Consider the following 16,532-nt stretch of genomic DNA (forward strand, 5'->3'; position numbering starts at 1 on the left):
TAAAGGGGGTTGCTCCCGCATCAGTCTTACTGCAGATCTGTTGCTGGCCAGTTTTTTATTGTTTACCTTGTATAAAAACGGGAGCATCTCTTCGACGACCAGAGACAGAGATCTAATTCCAGATGGATGAAACATGAAATCGAGTTTGGTCTTTTTAGCAGGGTGGCCGAGCGGTTCTAGGCGCTACAGTCTGGAATCGCGAGACCGCTACGGTCGCAGGTTCGAATCCTGCCTCGGGCATGGATGTGTGTGATGTCCTTGGGTTAGTTAGGTTTAAGTAGTTCTAAGTTCTAGGGGACTGATGACCTCAGAAGTTAAGTCCCATAGTGCTCAGAGCCATTTTTGGTCTTTTTAATGCAAAATAACCACATTGCTACGAAATTAAATAACTGATCTTTTTGCATTTAAAAAGGTCATTACTTTAAATTAAAAACCAGTAAGTAAATAGAGTTATAGATAATCTCTTTTCCCTTATTAATCTTCATGTTTGTCTCATATCGGTCAGACGATTATGAAAACACCAATCGTATGCAGTATTATTTGTATATTTTCTAAACTGATATTATTCATCCTGAAGCATTGAAAAATTTATTTCCTTTTGTGCAGACACTAAGGCCTTTTGTAAAGGGATGAAAGTAAAAAACTCTTCTGTTATTTAAATAATCATCTCTGTATATAAATTTCTCGACTGACCCACCAACTCTCTGATCACCACCCAGGCCAAACCGCTAGGAACAAAAACTTAAAATTTGGAGAGGGTGTTGATCTTATACTGCAGGCGTCGTTTAAGAAGGGATTTTTTTAAATAACATCCCTAATGGGTTGAAATAGGGACTGAAAAGTTTTTTGAAAAAGTGTCGCTATGAAGGAAATTTTGAAGCTAGAACCACGAAAATTTGTATTTTGTTTGTTGCACAGAAATAAAGAAATGAGTGTCACAGGATCTTTGGGAATTTAACCACTCTATGTAAGAAGCAGGAGGTGAAAATGTTTTTAAAAGATAAATCATCATTAAAAAAGTACTAAAGCATGGTCTAGGGGTATTGGTCCTTTGACTGGTCAACGGAGCGCGCTCCCGCAGGATGGTTAACGGTTACCAGTCTGATGACGTAGTTGTTGGACGGTTAGTGCGACAAGGGTGCCCCTTGTCGGGTATATTATTTGCGGCAGCACTTGAACCACATTACATGGTCTATAGGCAGCGATTAACAGGCATTTCCATGCGGGACGTGACCTTTCGTTGTGGTGCATTCGCCGATGATATGGTGTTCCCGGCCAGATCAGAGGATGTGAAACGCATATGGCGCTTCAGCGGCTACGCCAGTACGGGGCGGTCGCTGGGAACGTCCTCAACGTGAAGAAGACAAAATACTTGGATGTCGGAGGGGCGGGGGGGAGGGGGCTTTCCCACGCAACGGCTGTGCCCTTTGACAAGGTGCCCGTACTCAAATGTTTAGGAGTGCAGTTCTATAGCAATGTCCGCCTGCTCCTACACCAGACACATGCTCTGCTGCAGGACAACAAATTGCGTCGCATTGATCTTGCAATGGTTCTGTATTTGCAAAACCATTACCACCTGCCAACCCAATTTTTCGATACCGTAGATTAATGAATATTTTTCTACGTAATGTCTCATATTTTCCACTCTATTCAAATTTGGTTTCATTTTTATATGTAGGTACGTCGATATTTTGAGATGTTGAAATCGATATATTATCTAGTGTGAATCTCTTTGTACTTATTGTCGTCTTTGAGGCTGGCTTGTGACTTTTGGCGCGGAAGCGTACAAAGTAGTCAAGTTTTTGTGTTGAATATGAACAGACTTGACTTTGTGTTGGAAATGAAAAGATGAGTCCGAGTTGTGGACAATGAAAAATGTTGTGAGTTTTATTAAGTGCAGTAACGGCTGCGAAATTGTATGATGAAGTAATGTTTTGAATATGCGAAAGTATAAGTAGTTCAATATAGTCATTTTTTGTGAAAAATTGTCTTTGTAAGTTCTTCAAGTCAGCGTAATTAACATCCCAGTGCCTTTCGCGCCAACAGCGATAGTCATGCTACCTAGACAACAATTTTAATTACGAGCCAAAGCCAGAGCGAGATCGTCGTTGGATTGCGAATACAAGATACGTCATATTATTGTTAATTTTCTTCAGTGACTGTAATCAATTGATGCAGCAATACCTGCCACGTTAAACACCTATTAGTTGTGCAAAAGAAGATCGTACTTTGAGTGCGCGACGTGATAATTTTTGAACTAATTAACTGTTAGTGGAGGTATTGTTATAATCTGCTCCTCAGAACACGTTATGTCAACACCTATCTTGTCTCCAAACTGAATTATTTTGTGCATGTCCTTCCCTTGACGATTACGATGGCCGACAGATTTAAAGCAGCATATGAACATTTCGTGAGCGCCGGCATTGTTTTCGAAGTCCGATACGCCACCCTGACACTACCGCAGGGAGCGGGCGGTACCGGTTTAATTCATATCAATAACCATGCGGAATAGCTTTATCTCAACACTATGCATCGCACGTGGACCTCTGCCCACGCCATTCTGACGGGCACCCTGATAGCTGAAGTGGCGCCAAACTCTCTGCATCCCCCGGTTTCTGTAGGACACATTCCACCGGCACTCGCCCACATCAGAGAATTCTTGATCGACCTCAGCTACTTGCGGACAGACCTTCCGACTACACAGATGCCCAGCCTCTATCAACAGCAGCAACCTATCAATAAGGTCGCACACAGACATCCTGAAGTTGACTGGAACACGGTGTGCCGAGCAGTACACACGCCTTTTCTACCTACGACGGTGCGTTCATTGTGGCACGTAGTTGTGAATAGGAAGTTCGCTAATCGTCAGAGGCTTCATTCCATTCATCTGACGGACGACCCCTTGTGCTCGACATACTCAGTCGTTGACCCGGATGCACACCGCCTGACTTGTGCCGCGACCAGCGAGTGCTGGCTAGTGACGCAGCGTATTGTGGCGTTACTCTTGCGGCGATTGCCGGAGTCTATCTCCCCTGATGACATACTGCGCCCCGACAGCGTATGCTTTCCATCGACCAGGACGAACGCCGTTAACTGGCTAAAAGGCATGGAGCTTTACTAAATATTTTGCGATTTTCATAAAGGCACACTCGACTCTTGGTCCCTACTGATGACGACACATGCAGCTGTCAGCCGCCATCCGAAGTACAGAAACCGTTTCGCAAATTATTTAGGTTCATTATTTGCGGATCCTCCTGCCCACTGGGGCGTTCCGGGTATGAGACGCTGAAAATCAAGAAGAATCCTAGAGCGTATTGATCCTCTACAGACGGAATAGGGGGGAGCCCCTCCCAACAGACCAGAAGACGACTCGGACGTTCGGCTACCGCAGTTGTAGAATCTTTTTTTAATGAAACAAAAATAAATCCATAAATAAAATAAAAATTAAAAAATTATAAAAATTAAACAAATAAATAAATAAAACAACATAGACAAACCCGCTACATCCTCTCCCTGATCCTTCGATCCTAGAACACATTGCTTGGGCATGGCGGCGGAATGGCCAGGTCTTGGGTGTCGACCCCTGACCTTCCCATCGTCCTGCTCCTGCAACGGTTCCCATTAAAAAAATGAGGTAGCGTCTTTCATAATCAAAACGTCTTCGGTCCCAGGTTCGAACCCCGCCGCTGCTCAAATTTTGATTAATAATCAGCATTGGCGGCCGAAGACTTCCAGCATAAGAAGTCACCCTGTCTGCCAGCGGCCTTGTCGAAGAAGGATGAGGAGCGGACAGAGGTTCAGGGCACCCTCTTGTCCCAGGAGTGGCAAACTATCCCTAAAGGCGGAAGAATCAGCAATGATCAACGGCATGAGGATGCAGAGGGAAATGGAAACCACTGCATTAAAGACACGTAACTTGTACCCACAGGACATGTGGCCTGTAATTGTAGAAGTATCATGATGATCTCTCCATTGGCAAAATATTCCGGAATAGTCCCACATTCGGATCTCCGGGAGGGGACTGTCAACGAGGAGGTTACCATGAGAAAAACATTGAATAATCAACGAAAGGATAACGCTCTACGAGTCGGGGCGTGGAATATCAGAGGCTTGAACGTGTTAGGGAAACTAGAAAATCTGAAAAGGGAAATGCAAAGGCTCAGTCTATATACAGTAGGGGTCAGTGAAGTGAAGTGGAAAGAAGACAAGGGTTTCTGGTAAGTAGAGTATCGGGTAATATCAACAGCAGCAGAAAATGGTGTAACGGGAGTAGGATTCGTTATGAATATGAAGGTAGGGAAGAGAGTGTTTTACTATGAACAGTTCAGTGTCAGAGTTGTTCTTATCAGAATCGAGAGCAAACCAGCACCGACAAAGATAGTTCAGGTATACATGCTGACGTCGCAAACAGAGGATGAAGATATAAGGAAAGTGTGTGAGGATACTGAAATGGTAATACAGTATGTAAAGTGGGATGAAAATCTAATAGTCATGGGGGACTGGAACTCATTTGTAGGGGAAGGAGTAGAAGAAAAGGTTGGAGGAGAATATGGACTTGGGACAAGGAATGAGAGAGGAGAAAGACTAATTGAGTTCTGTAACAAGTTTCAGCTAGTAATAGCGAATACTCTGTTCAAGAATCACAAGAGGAGGAGGTATACTTGGAAATGGCTGGGTGATACGGGAAGATTTCAGTTAGATTACATCATGGTCAGACAGAGATTCCGAAATCAGATACTGGATTGTAAGACGTACCCAGGAGCAGATATAGACTCAGATCATAATATAGTAGTGATGAAGAGTAGGCTGAAGTTTAAGACATTAGTCAGGAAGAATCAATACGCAAAGAAATGGGATACGGAAGTACTAAGGAATAACGAGATACGGTTGAAGTTCTCTAAGGCTATAGATACAGCGATAATGAATAGCTCAGTAGGCAGTACAATTGAAGAGGAATGGACATCTCTAAAATGGGCCATCACAGAAGTTGGGAAGGAAAACGTAGGTACAAAGAAGGTAACTACGAAGAAACCATAGATAACAGAAGAATACTTCAATTGATCGATGAAAGGAGGAAGTACAAAAATGTTCCGGGAAACTCAGGAATACAGAAATACAAGTCGCTGAGGAATGAAATAAATAGGAAGTGCAGGGTAGCTAAGACGAAATGGCTGCGGGAAAAATGTAAAGACATCGAAAAAGAAATTATTGTCGGAAGGATAGACTCAGCATACAGGAAAGTCAAAACAACCTTCGGTGACATTAAAAGCAAGGGTGGTAACATTAAGAGTGCAATGGGAACTGCACTGTTAACTGCAGAGGAGAGAACGGACCGGTGGAAAGAATACATTGAAAGCCTCTATGAGGGGGAAGATCTGTCTGATGTGATAGAAGAAAAAACAAGAGTCCATTTATAAGAGATGAGGAGTCCAATATTAGAATCAGAATTTAAAAGAGCTTTGGAGGACTTAAGATCAAATAAGGCAGAAGGAATAGATAACATTCCATCAGAATTTCTAAAATCAGTGGGGGAAGTGGCAACGAGACGACTATTCACGTTGGTGTGTAGAATGTATGACTCTGGGGACATATCATCTGACTTTCGGAAAAGCGTCATCCACACAATTCCGAAGACCGCAAGAGCTGACAAGTGCGAGAATTATCGCACAATTAGCTTAGCAGCGCATGCATCCAGGTTGCTTACAAGAATAATATGCCGAATAATGGAAAAGAAAATTGAGGACGCCCTAGATGACGATCTGTTTGGCTTTAGGAAAGGTAAAGGCACGAGAGAGGCAATTCTGACGTTGCGGTTAATAATGGAAGCAAGACTAAAGAAAAATCAAGGCACGTTTATAGGATTTGTTGACCTGGAAAAAGCGTTTGACAATGTAAAATGGCGCAAGATGTTCGAAATTCTGAGAAAAGTAGGGGTAAGCTATAGGGAGAGACGGGTCGTATACAATATGTACAACAGCCAAGAACGAATAATAAGAATGGACGACCAAGAACAAAGTGTTCGTATGACAAAGGGTGTAAGACAAGGATGTAGCCTTCCGCCCTACTGTTGAATCTGTACATCGAGGAAGCAATGATGGAAATAAAAGAAAGGTTCAGGAATGGAATTAAAATTCAAGGTGAAAGGATATCAATGATACGACTCGCTGACGACATTGCTAACTTCAGCGAAAGTGAAGAAGAATAACATGATCTGTTGAACGAAATGAACAGTCTAATGAGTACAGAGTGTGGACTGAGAGTAAATCAAACTAAGACAAATGTAATGAGAAGCAGTAGGAATGAGAACAGCGATGTACTTAACATCAGGACTGATGGTCACGAAGTAGATGAGTTAAGGCATTCTGCTACTTGGGCAGTAAAATAACCAATGACAAACGGAGCAACGAAGACATCAAAAGCAGACTAGCAATGGCGAAAAGGGCATTCCTGGCCAATATAAGTCTACTAGTATCAAACTTTCTTTTGCTTTCTTTCTTTTGCTTGTGCCTTTTTCCCGCGGATACGCAGGGTCGGCATGGTTAATCGGATGTGGCAATGTTAGTTGAAGGGGTAGCCGGATGCCCTTCCTGCCGCCACCCCGTACCCCCCGGGATGGAATTAGTGTACCCCAACTGTCTGCGACTAATGTAATCCATGGAATAGTGCGAAAGTGTTCAGATGTCTGCGAGCTCTGTAACTGAGGCGGGGGGACCAGCCCGGTATTCACCTAGGGGGATGTGGAAAACCGCCTAAAAACCACATCCAGGCTGGCCGGCACACCGGCCCTCGTCGTTAATCCGCCGGGCGGATTCGATCCGGGGGGGCGCGCCTACCCGAGTCCAGGAAGCAGCGCGTTAGCGCGCTCGGCTAACCTGGCGGGTCTCTACTAGTATCAAACATAGGTCTTAATTTGAGGAAGACAATTCTGAGAACAAACGTCTGGAGTGCTGCATTATATACGGTAGTGAAACATGGACTGTGGGGAAATCCGAAACGGAAGAGAATCGAATCATTTGAGATGTGGTGCTATAGACAAATGTTGAAAATTAGGTGACTGATAAGGTAAGGAATGAGGAGGTTCTGCGCAGAATCGGAGAGGAAAGGAACCTGTGGAAAACACTGATAAGGAGAAGGGTCAGGATGATAGGACATTTGTTAAGACATGAGGGAATGACTTCCATGGTACTAGAGGGAGCTGTAGAGGGCAAAAACTGTAGAGGAAGACAGACACTGGAATACATCCAGCAAATAATTGAGGATGCAGGTTGCAAGTGCTACTCTGAGATGAAGAGATTGGCACAGGAGAGGAATTTGTGGCGGGCCGCATCAAACCAGTCAGAAGACTGACGAAAAAAAAAGTGAAAACTGGTGGGTGACTTCTCGGTTGCATATAAAATAATAAAAAATACATGTGTCAGTGTTTTTGGAAATTCAACCCATAAGAGCGTGAAATAAGGGATGAAAATTTATAAGAAAATATTTCGTAATATTAAAACATTTTTAAAGCTAAATCTATGAAAACTGGTATTTCACTTCTCGGTCAGATACAAAGAAAAATGTATCAGCGGATGAAAGTTTCTATGGGGATGCCACCGGAAGACGTGATTAACAACAACATCGGACTCCAGCTACCAGAATCGCTTTTGGTTAGTACATTCGGAAAAGACCATGGATCTGTGGCCTTTATTAGCGTCAAAAACTTATAAAGTGTTGTATTTTGTGAGCAAAACAAAAATTTGATTACAAAAAATAAAAAAAGCTCTGAGCAGACGACACAGCCTACGCTAAGAAGTAGTTGACACTAAGGTAGTATACTATAAATAAACGTATCGCTTATTAAAATGTTAAGGACAAACGATTCTTTTTTTAAGGACCCATTCAAAACAAATATGGTTCCGAACATACATAATTTCTTAATTTTGAAGCATTTTTCCTTTTCTAGGGTTCATCACGTCGCACGGGATCCATTGTTCTCATGATTTGGCTAAATTGTTTTGTTTTGCCGTTTTGGCTTGATGTCCTTCCTCTCGGTGCAGTCACCAGTTAACAAACTAAGGGAACTTGTGTACCCCGTTTTTCTGCGATTGGTGTTATCCCGTGTGAACGAGTGAAAACGTTTTCTGAATCTTTGCGAATCGTGTAACTAAGATAGGATGAGGGTACTAGCCCACTGTACGCCTAGTCGGAAGCGGGAAACCGTCTAAAAACCACATCCAGGCTGGCCGGCACAACGGCCCTTGTGGTTAATCCACCGGGCAGATACGATCCGAGGCCGGTGCGGCTTCCCGAATCCCGGAAGCGGCGTATTAACGCGAGCAGTTATCATGGCGGGTCATATAATGTTTATCATGAGAACGCAAACTTGTTATTGTGGGTTTGAAACTGGTAGTGGGTGGTGGACGCCCTTCCTGTCGCCAAACCTTCCATCTTCGTCTTGGTGCCATTTCGTTCATCAGCCGAACGGATTTCCTCAGAAACGCGTCGCAATACGAACGTCAATGTTCGGGTATCAGGTGCGCCTGGACGTGGGAAAGTTCGGTGCAGGATGGTCAAATCTGTTTGACTCTCTATTGTCCAGTGGCATCTCTGAGGTGTTTGTTCCGCCCTGACGCAGTCCTTCCCAGAGACCGACGTTCCCGCGTTCAAGAGGACGGCCTAGTCTGTAGAGACGTTTTCCACGCCGTCTCCCGGCAACCCGTTAACAGGAAATTTTCTGGAAGAGCTATTCTTATCTTACACGACCGCACACGTTTCCCACAAACTGCCACTTTTGGCTAAATCGTACACAGTTTCTGCGGCAGTGTCTGGGCTCAAGTCACAACCAAATAGAATCACCTGCACATTAAATAATTTCACTTCTATGTTTACTACCACATACACATACTACATACACACCCGTATTCTGTCACGGTATTATAGACTGTTGCAAACTGTGTTTCAGCGTGACAAGTTGGATCACGATCTATACACTCAGTTGTAATGAACGAGCGGTTGAGTAAATACAGTACGTGTTCTTATGGTCCGCCGCAAAATATCCTGTACCGGGGATGGTATAAAAGGTTGGTTGGTTGGTTGTTTCGGGGAAGGAGACCAGACAGCGAGGTCATCGGTCTCATCGGATTAGGGAAGGACGGGGAAGGACGTCGGCCATGCCCTTTGAAAGGAACCATCCCGGCATTTGCCTGGAGCGATTTAGGGAAATCACGGAAAACCTAAATCAGGTTGGCCGGACGCGGTATTGAACCGTTGTCCTCCCGAAGGAATAAAAGGATCGTAGCGTTGTTTTCAGAAGCGGAAGGAAGGAATGAAGAAGTGTTGGTACTCAAATGGCTCCTTCTCTGAAGGTGACGAATACTACCGTACAAATTTACTAAATACACTAATTTTCAGCAACAATCTTTTTTGTTTTGTTAGATCTCACGCGCATAATTTCCTGCTGAAGCGGGTAACCCGCTCGTCCTCTGCCTCTGAGTTGACCGGTTGTGATGAAACTTGTCACAGCAAAAGGTCGCAGTTCGAGGTCGAGACCAGTCGCCTGCTGATTGCGCCAGCTAATAGATCCTTGATTAGCAGAGCAGTCTAGTTTACCCTGTACATTTTCAGCATTTAGTTATGAATTTACAACAGATTATGTGTGTAATGTTCGTCACATACGTTTTGTGCAACATAGAGGCGTGCTCAAACTAATAGCAATACGTGTTAATTACAGGACAATGGTCAAAATGTCAATAAGGTGTCCTTGTTCGGTAATATTTTATCCAACTCCTCGTTCGCATGAAACATAATCAATGCATTCATGCAAGATGTTAAAAACTGAAAAAAAAACAATGATCCAGGTTTCGACGTGTCGGAAAGCTCCAACAGTCTTCTTCAAAAGTAGCAGGGAACTAACATATCAGAAGCCTCAAATATACACCATATCTGTATATTCTGCGTTAATAAAAGCGTGTGACGTTTTTGATGACTAGAAGTGTATAGTGAATTAGTGTAAGTTGACATCTTCGGAAACCTTCGAAGCCACCTCATATTTTATATATTGAAAAATAATAAAAACTTTTATGCAGATAAATGAATAATTACATTCGCCATGAACTCAGCACCAATTTTATGTAGAAGTTTGATGAGAAATTGCACCGATAAAAAACGGAAGTTCTTTGGAAGCATACTGTACTCATCGGCAAATAACGCTAACGCGGAGACATCTGGTGCTATCGGGGAAAAGCACACCGTGCGAAGTAAGGACGCTAAAACGGCTAGAAGGGACGCCAAAGCAGCGTCACAACACAGACACAGGGAGCCGAAGACGTTGAGAATGCTGGATATAAGAGTGAACGGCGGCGAATGATACAAGAGTGTTCTAGAAGCATTGAGATAATTAATAATTTTAGACTGGATGCTGAGCGTGTAGAATCGGTATTACTGTTGAATGAGATAATTATACAACACAATTTATTTGAACAAAGTAAAATAATGTGGTGCAATCAATGGCAGCGTTGTATGATAACAGTTTGTGCGGCAAAAAATAGGAAACAATAAGCTATAACTCAAAAGGAATTGAATTTTCGTAACATCGCCGCGTAGGCAGTAGTCTGTCTCGACACTCAAGCCTGCGTTGCACAACTGGGATTGTCGTAAGGTTCGCGCCGCGCAGGCGTAACGAACGGTTGGTCGGTACTAGCCTAAGGTGGATATCGTGCTAGTGCGATAGCGTTTATGTGGAATGCTTTGGAGAACCTCCCAAGGACATCCCTCTTCCTCATGTAAAACCACAACCAGCCAGATGCTCAGAAGAAGCAAAGTGTTCACTTCCTTGTCATGCGTCCGTGTCGGCGAAACGCTCCAGTAACATATAGTAACGCTTGCCAGACACAGAGTTTCAGTTACATTTTATGTGCTTGGGTAGGCTGTCGCCAGAACCACGGCCTGCAAAGATGAAGTGCGAAGATCATTTAGTAGGTACTAGGCCATGCGCGCCTATCACGAGAAAGGGCAGAGACACACTCGCAGGCACCACCCCGCCAACGTCGTCATTTAGGCCGCCGCCGCTAACCAGAGGGCCTGTCTCAGTCATCCAGTTGGGCGTTTGTCAATTTACTCGCTGTGCGGGTTTCGTTCGTCACAGATCACGACAGTAAATAGCAACCAGATTAGTGGCTATAGTGGGACTAGCTTACCTCAACCAGAATTGTACTTTACTAGCAGTGAGAAACTAAAGTTTGTAATAGCAAGATTACCGATATTGACATTACATCAGTCTGCAGAAGGACTCTTATGGGGAGATTGTACCACAAAACATGGACTGTATCAAGTTACATAAATGTTCTCAGTTCATGTAAATAAGAACCGTATTAATCCACAGGTGCATTTGTGTTGTAGAAAGAGGATGCCTATTATTATTATTATTATTATTATTATCAATAGTATTTTAAATTTTATATTATTAAGTTTCCTAGAGACCGAAAAGCTTATGTCCACGAATCAGCACGGTTTTAGAAATCATCACTCGTGCGAAAATCAGCTTGCCCTTTACTCACATGATATACAGCGATCTATGGAAGAAGGGCAACAGGGAGATTCCATATTCCTGGAGTTCCGAAAAGCATTTGACACGGTGCCCCACTGCAGACTGTTTAGGTGATAGTACCCAGCGTGTTGTCCTAGACAGCGGGTGTTCATCAGAGACCAGGGTACCGTCAAGAGTGGTCCAGGGAAGTGTGACAGGACCGCTATCATTTTCCGTATACATAATTGATATGTCGGACAGGGTGGGCAGGAATCTGCGGTTGTTTGCTGATGATGCTGTGGTGCACGGGTAGAGGTCGAAGTTGTGTGACTATAGGACTTACGCAAAATTTCTGATTGTTGTGATGAATAGCACCTAGCTCTAAATGTACAAAAATACAATGTAATACGGATGAGTATGAAAAACAATTCTGTGATGTTGGGATACAGCATTAGTAATGTCCTGGTTAACACAGTGAATCGATTGAATATCTGGTTGAAACGTTGCAAAGCGATATGAAATGAAACGAGCGTGTGAGGATTTTGGTATGGAAGGCGAATAATCGAGTTCGGTTTATTGGGAGAATTTTGGGAAAGAGTGATACGTATGTAAAGGATATCGCATATAGGACAGCAAGCGCGATCTATTCTTCAGTACTGTCCGAAGGCTTGGGATCCGCACCAGGTTGGACTAAAGGAAGACATCGAAGCAAGTCAGAGAAGGGCTGCTAGGTTTGTTCCCGGTAGGTTCGAACAACACCCAAGTATTACGGAGATGCTTCGGGAGCTCAGATTGGAATGTCTGGAGGGAAGTCGATGTTCGTTTTGAGCAACGCTGTCTAGAAAATTTAGAGAACCGGTACTTCAAACTGACTGCAGGACGATTCTGTTGCCGCCAACATATATTTCGCGTAAGGACGACGAACGTAAGACACGAGAAATTAGGGCTCATACGGAGGCGCATAGACGGTCATTTTCCCTCACTCTATTTGGGAGTGGAACAGGAGAGGAACTGGCTAGTACTGATACAGGGAACCCTCGCGACGCATCGACGGTGGCTTGCGGACTGTGTATCTGTATGTATACGAATTACACGAAACATCAACAGCATAGCATATGAAGCCGGCCGCGGTGGTCTCGCGGTTCTAGGCGCTCAGTCCGGAACTGCGTGACAGCTACGGTCGCAGGTTCGAATCCTGCCTCGGGCATGGATGTGTGTGATGTCCTTAGGTTAGTTAGGTTTAAGTAGTTCTAAGTTCTAGGGGACTGATGACCACAGATGTTAAGTCCCATAGTGCTCAGAGCCAGCCAGCATATGAAATAATGGATTACCCAGAAGTCTGAGACACTTATAATCACATTTATATTTCCCCTTGTCAATTCCAGCATCGCTTATTTCACAGCTCGCATTCATCAAACTGCGTTATTTGATAAAAGTTCGCCGAGCTCATTAGGGCCGGAGAGCAAACTGTGAGAGGCTAAGGACATGTAAGGAAATCGCACGTGTCCTTTTAGAGGGACCATGCCGGCATTTGCTCTGAACGGTTTAAGGAAATCACGGCATACGTAAAGTGGGATGGCCGGACTGGATCTGAACGCCTCCCTTCCAGTCTGCTAATCACCGTGTCACCTCGCTTGCTTCACAAGGTGTAAGGCTTCTCTAAGGCGTGCAATGTAAGTTTTGTGTAACGATTTAAGGCTTTTTCCCTTGTGCTTCAAAGAACTACACTGACAAAATATAAATCCAGGGCATGGTGGGCATTTCTGTTTCATTAACACCACGTACACTAGGGGCACGAAGTTATTTTACGCTACACGGAGCACAAAGCAAGAGCAAAATTTACCGGCATTACAACATGCTATAAATCCTGCAGTATGTATTTATTTCAAGTGACGCATTTCCAGTGTGAGATCAGCATAAAAGTACTCAGTGTCATTATAACTACAAATGCAACGTTTAGAACAAACAGTGTGTACAAAAGTGTAGAAGTTAATATTCTTGCTTTCTCTGGTAAAAGGTGTAACTAGAAACAGTGGTCAAAACTTGGACAATGGAGGTTTGTATAAACTAGAAAGGTAGGTAGCGACAAACAAATTATTGTAGCGAATAGTACCAACCCAGACCAAAATATGCCATTGAACATAAAAATTGCATTTTTTATTTCCACTTTTTAAAATTTTAACCGTGTAAAGGTATAGTATAGTACTTTATAAGGTGAAAGGCACATGGAAAAAGGTCCATAAACATAGAAGGACATTTGTTATGATTTTTTAATGAAAGAAAAATGTACGGACAATTTTTGTCCGAGCTTGGTGGTTCTATGCAAGTAATATTCATCACAGCCGTATCTCACCGCAGAATTCCGTTTCTCACCGCATAATTTGGTTTCTCTGAACTGATGAAGGTGAACGCGGGGGTAGAGGGAGGAAGAGAGAATAACCATTGAACAGGTACTGAACCGAATCTGGGAGGAAAGAAATTTATGGCACAACAGGGTCTCATCCTGAAACTTCAGAAAACTTGTGGTTTGGTAAGGAATGGTAGTATTGTTACGTGGGTTGAGGGATAGCAAGACTTGATTATAGTAAGCTGGTTGAGGTGGACATAGATTGGAAAGACTTGCACGGAGAGCTGCATTAAACCACACCACGGGCTTAGGATTATAATGCAGGCCGGTTCCCCGTCTTCATATCAGCAACGCAAAGCAATTGAAAAGTATAAAAACACAGGTCAGAGTGTACTAGATTCTCAGATCACTACTGCCGTTTCTCCTCTTAGATGTCCGTAATGATACAGTTCCGGGAATGGCAATAAATCATGTACACAACCGGAGAAATTCAGCACGGGCGCGGATCATGCAGTAAAAGCAGGAAAACGCCAAGAAGAAGAAAAAGGAAAAACTAAAAGTTGTGAAATGTTAAAGTGCTCATTGCACTGTGCGACGTCGTGCATAATTATTACCGGTACGTACAATGATAAATTTGCATTAATGATGCGAATTTTCTTCAAATAAGTGATATATTTTTCGGATACAACAGTGAATAAGGAGGAAGTGTTAGTATTTTCTTCTGTTAAATTGACTTTCACCATGGACAAACCTTTCGTATTTGTTAAAAGTTGCAGGGTTGTTGTCCGCAGCTCGTGGTCGTGCGGTAGCGTTTCTCGCTTCCCACGCCCGGGTTCCCGGGTTCGATTCCCGGCGGGGTCAGGGATTTTCTCTGCCTCGTGATGACTGGGTGTTGTGTGATGTCCTTAGGTTAGTTAGGTTTAAGAGTGTCCTCGATGGCTCAGTCGGATAGAGCGTCTGCCATGTAAGCAGGAGATCCCGGGTTCGAGTCCCGATCGGGGCACACATTTTCAGTTATCACCGTTTATATTTTGCCGGCGCGGTAGCTCAGCGTGTTCGGTCAGAGACCCGGTTGGCCTCTGTAATAAAAAACTGAGTGGAAGGATCAACCACCGAACTTGAACAGGATGTCTTGCGACGTCCGCAACGACCAAACACAACGATCAATAATGAAAAAAAAAATGAAAAAAAAGTAGTTCTAAGTTCTAGGGGACTGATGACCATAGATGGTTGTCACCTCCAAAAGCACCTCGCTAAGGCTCTTTGCTACAAAAACCAACACTGTGGTTGAAACTGTTCTACTTTCGTCACTGCCATTAACTCTCGAGACAGAACCATTCACAAAACGGGAACAGTAACTATCACTTAGGAACGTCGCCGGCAAGCAATGCAGACTCACCCGTGCACTGCAGGCACGCTGCTTAGCAGAAATGCAGCACATCAGTTATACGGAATGAGTGGATTCTTTGTAATCGGGCAGACACATACCTGTCCCTTTGCTTGCCTTGGTGATTCAGTCAAACGAATAAAACAGAATGGGATTCATTCCGCACGAACTGCGCCGATTAGTCAACCGCAGGCAGTACGCCAAGAGCAAACAGCACGTGAGTGTGACGTTACGAGTGACGTTCCAGGAGGACCGAGATCACAGAAATGGAATGTCGACTTCGGCCCAGCGACCTTCAGTGTTGCTGAAGTGTCCGTCGCTCGTTTTAACGAGCTACAGAACGGACGGCCACACTGGCAACATGAGATTACTGGTATAGCAGTGTCGACGGTTTTCAATTCGTTGACAGCGGCGAAACGACAAAACATCAGTTGTATAAAGCATTTAACTGTAGATGAAGACAGAAAATTACCTCAGATCAAACTTAACCTGGAAATCTGCGTGGTATAAAGTTAATCCCAGATCATATCGCCGTGAAGTCGGTTCATATTTGAATGGCGAAAATTAGCGGCTCAATGTCAGGTTCACATCTTATCGGCAGTTTATACTGTTGTGGCATTACGATTCATCGCTTTTGTTTTTTGTAGATACCAACCAGAATGATAAAAAAAGTTGTTATCAACACAAAAAATGGAGAGTAAATATGTGACTAAGCCACTCCCACCCCTCTGAATCTCGAAATGCTTTTTTTTTCGATCTGGAAGGTTAGGTTACCGTGTGTAAATGGCTCTGAGCACTATGGGACTCAACATCTTAGGTCATAAGTCCCCTAGCACTTAGAACTACTTAAACCTAACTAACCTAAGGACATCACACACACCCATGCCCGAGGCAGGATTCGAACCTGCGACCGTAGCAGTCCCGCGGTTCCGGACTGCAGCGCCAGAACTACCGTGTGTACATAATGATCAGTCTTATAACAGCTTTTGGGAGACGACTCGTGTAATTTATGTGAATAGTTCAAAGGAATTTTATAGACACTTAGCAGCAGACTAAGAAAGGAAGATTCGAAATGTTTGCAGTAAACAGAGGTGTGTTAATTTTCACAGCAGCTAATAACTATTCAACATTTCTTATGTATGTTCTCTCTCGGCTCGAGAAGCAGTAACTATGCAGTTCGTAGTAAATTTGTAACTACGGAACACGTCCTCAAACAGCCATGACAATTCCACGTACGTACGTCGAAAAACAGAACATACGCAAGTGTGGTGAAATACCTAGCCGCGTGACGTGAA

General features: G+C 43.7%; 1 non-coding gene across 1 annotated transcript; it reads left to right on the plus strand.

Annotated features, from left to right (window-relative positions):
- The first annotated feature begins 14,779 nt into the window (after nt 1-14,779).
- Trnat-ugu (transfer RNA threonine (anticodon UGU)) lies at nt 14,780-14,853 on the plus strand. Its single transcript has one exon. It is a non-coding gene; the product is annotated as a tRNA-Thr (tRNA).
- The last annotated feature ends 1,679 nt before the right edge of the window (nt 14,854-16,532 follow it).

The sequence above is a fragment of the Schistocerca cancellata genome, chromosome 1 (assembly GCF_023864275.1).
Source record: "Schistocerca cancellata isolate TAMUIC-IGC-003103 chromosome 1, iqSchCanc2.1, whole genome shotgun sequence".
Lineage (NCBI taxonomy): Eukaryota > Metazoa > Arthropoda > Insecta > Orthoptera > Acrididae > Schistocerca > Schistocerca cancellata.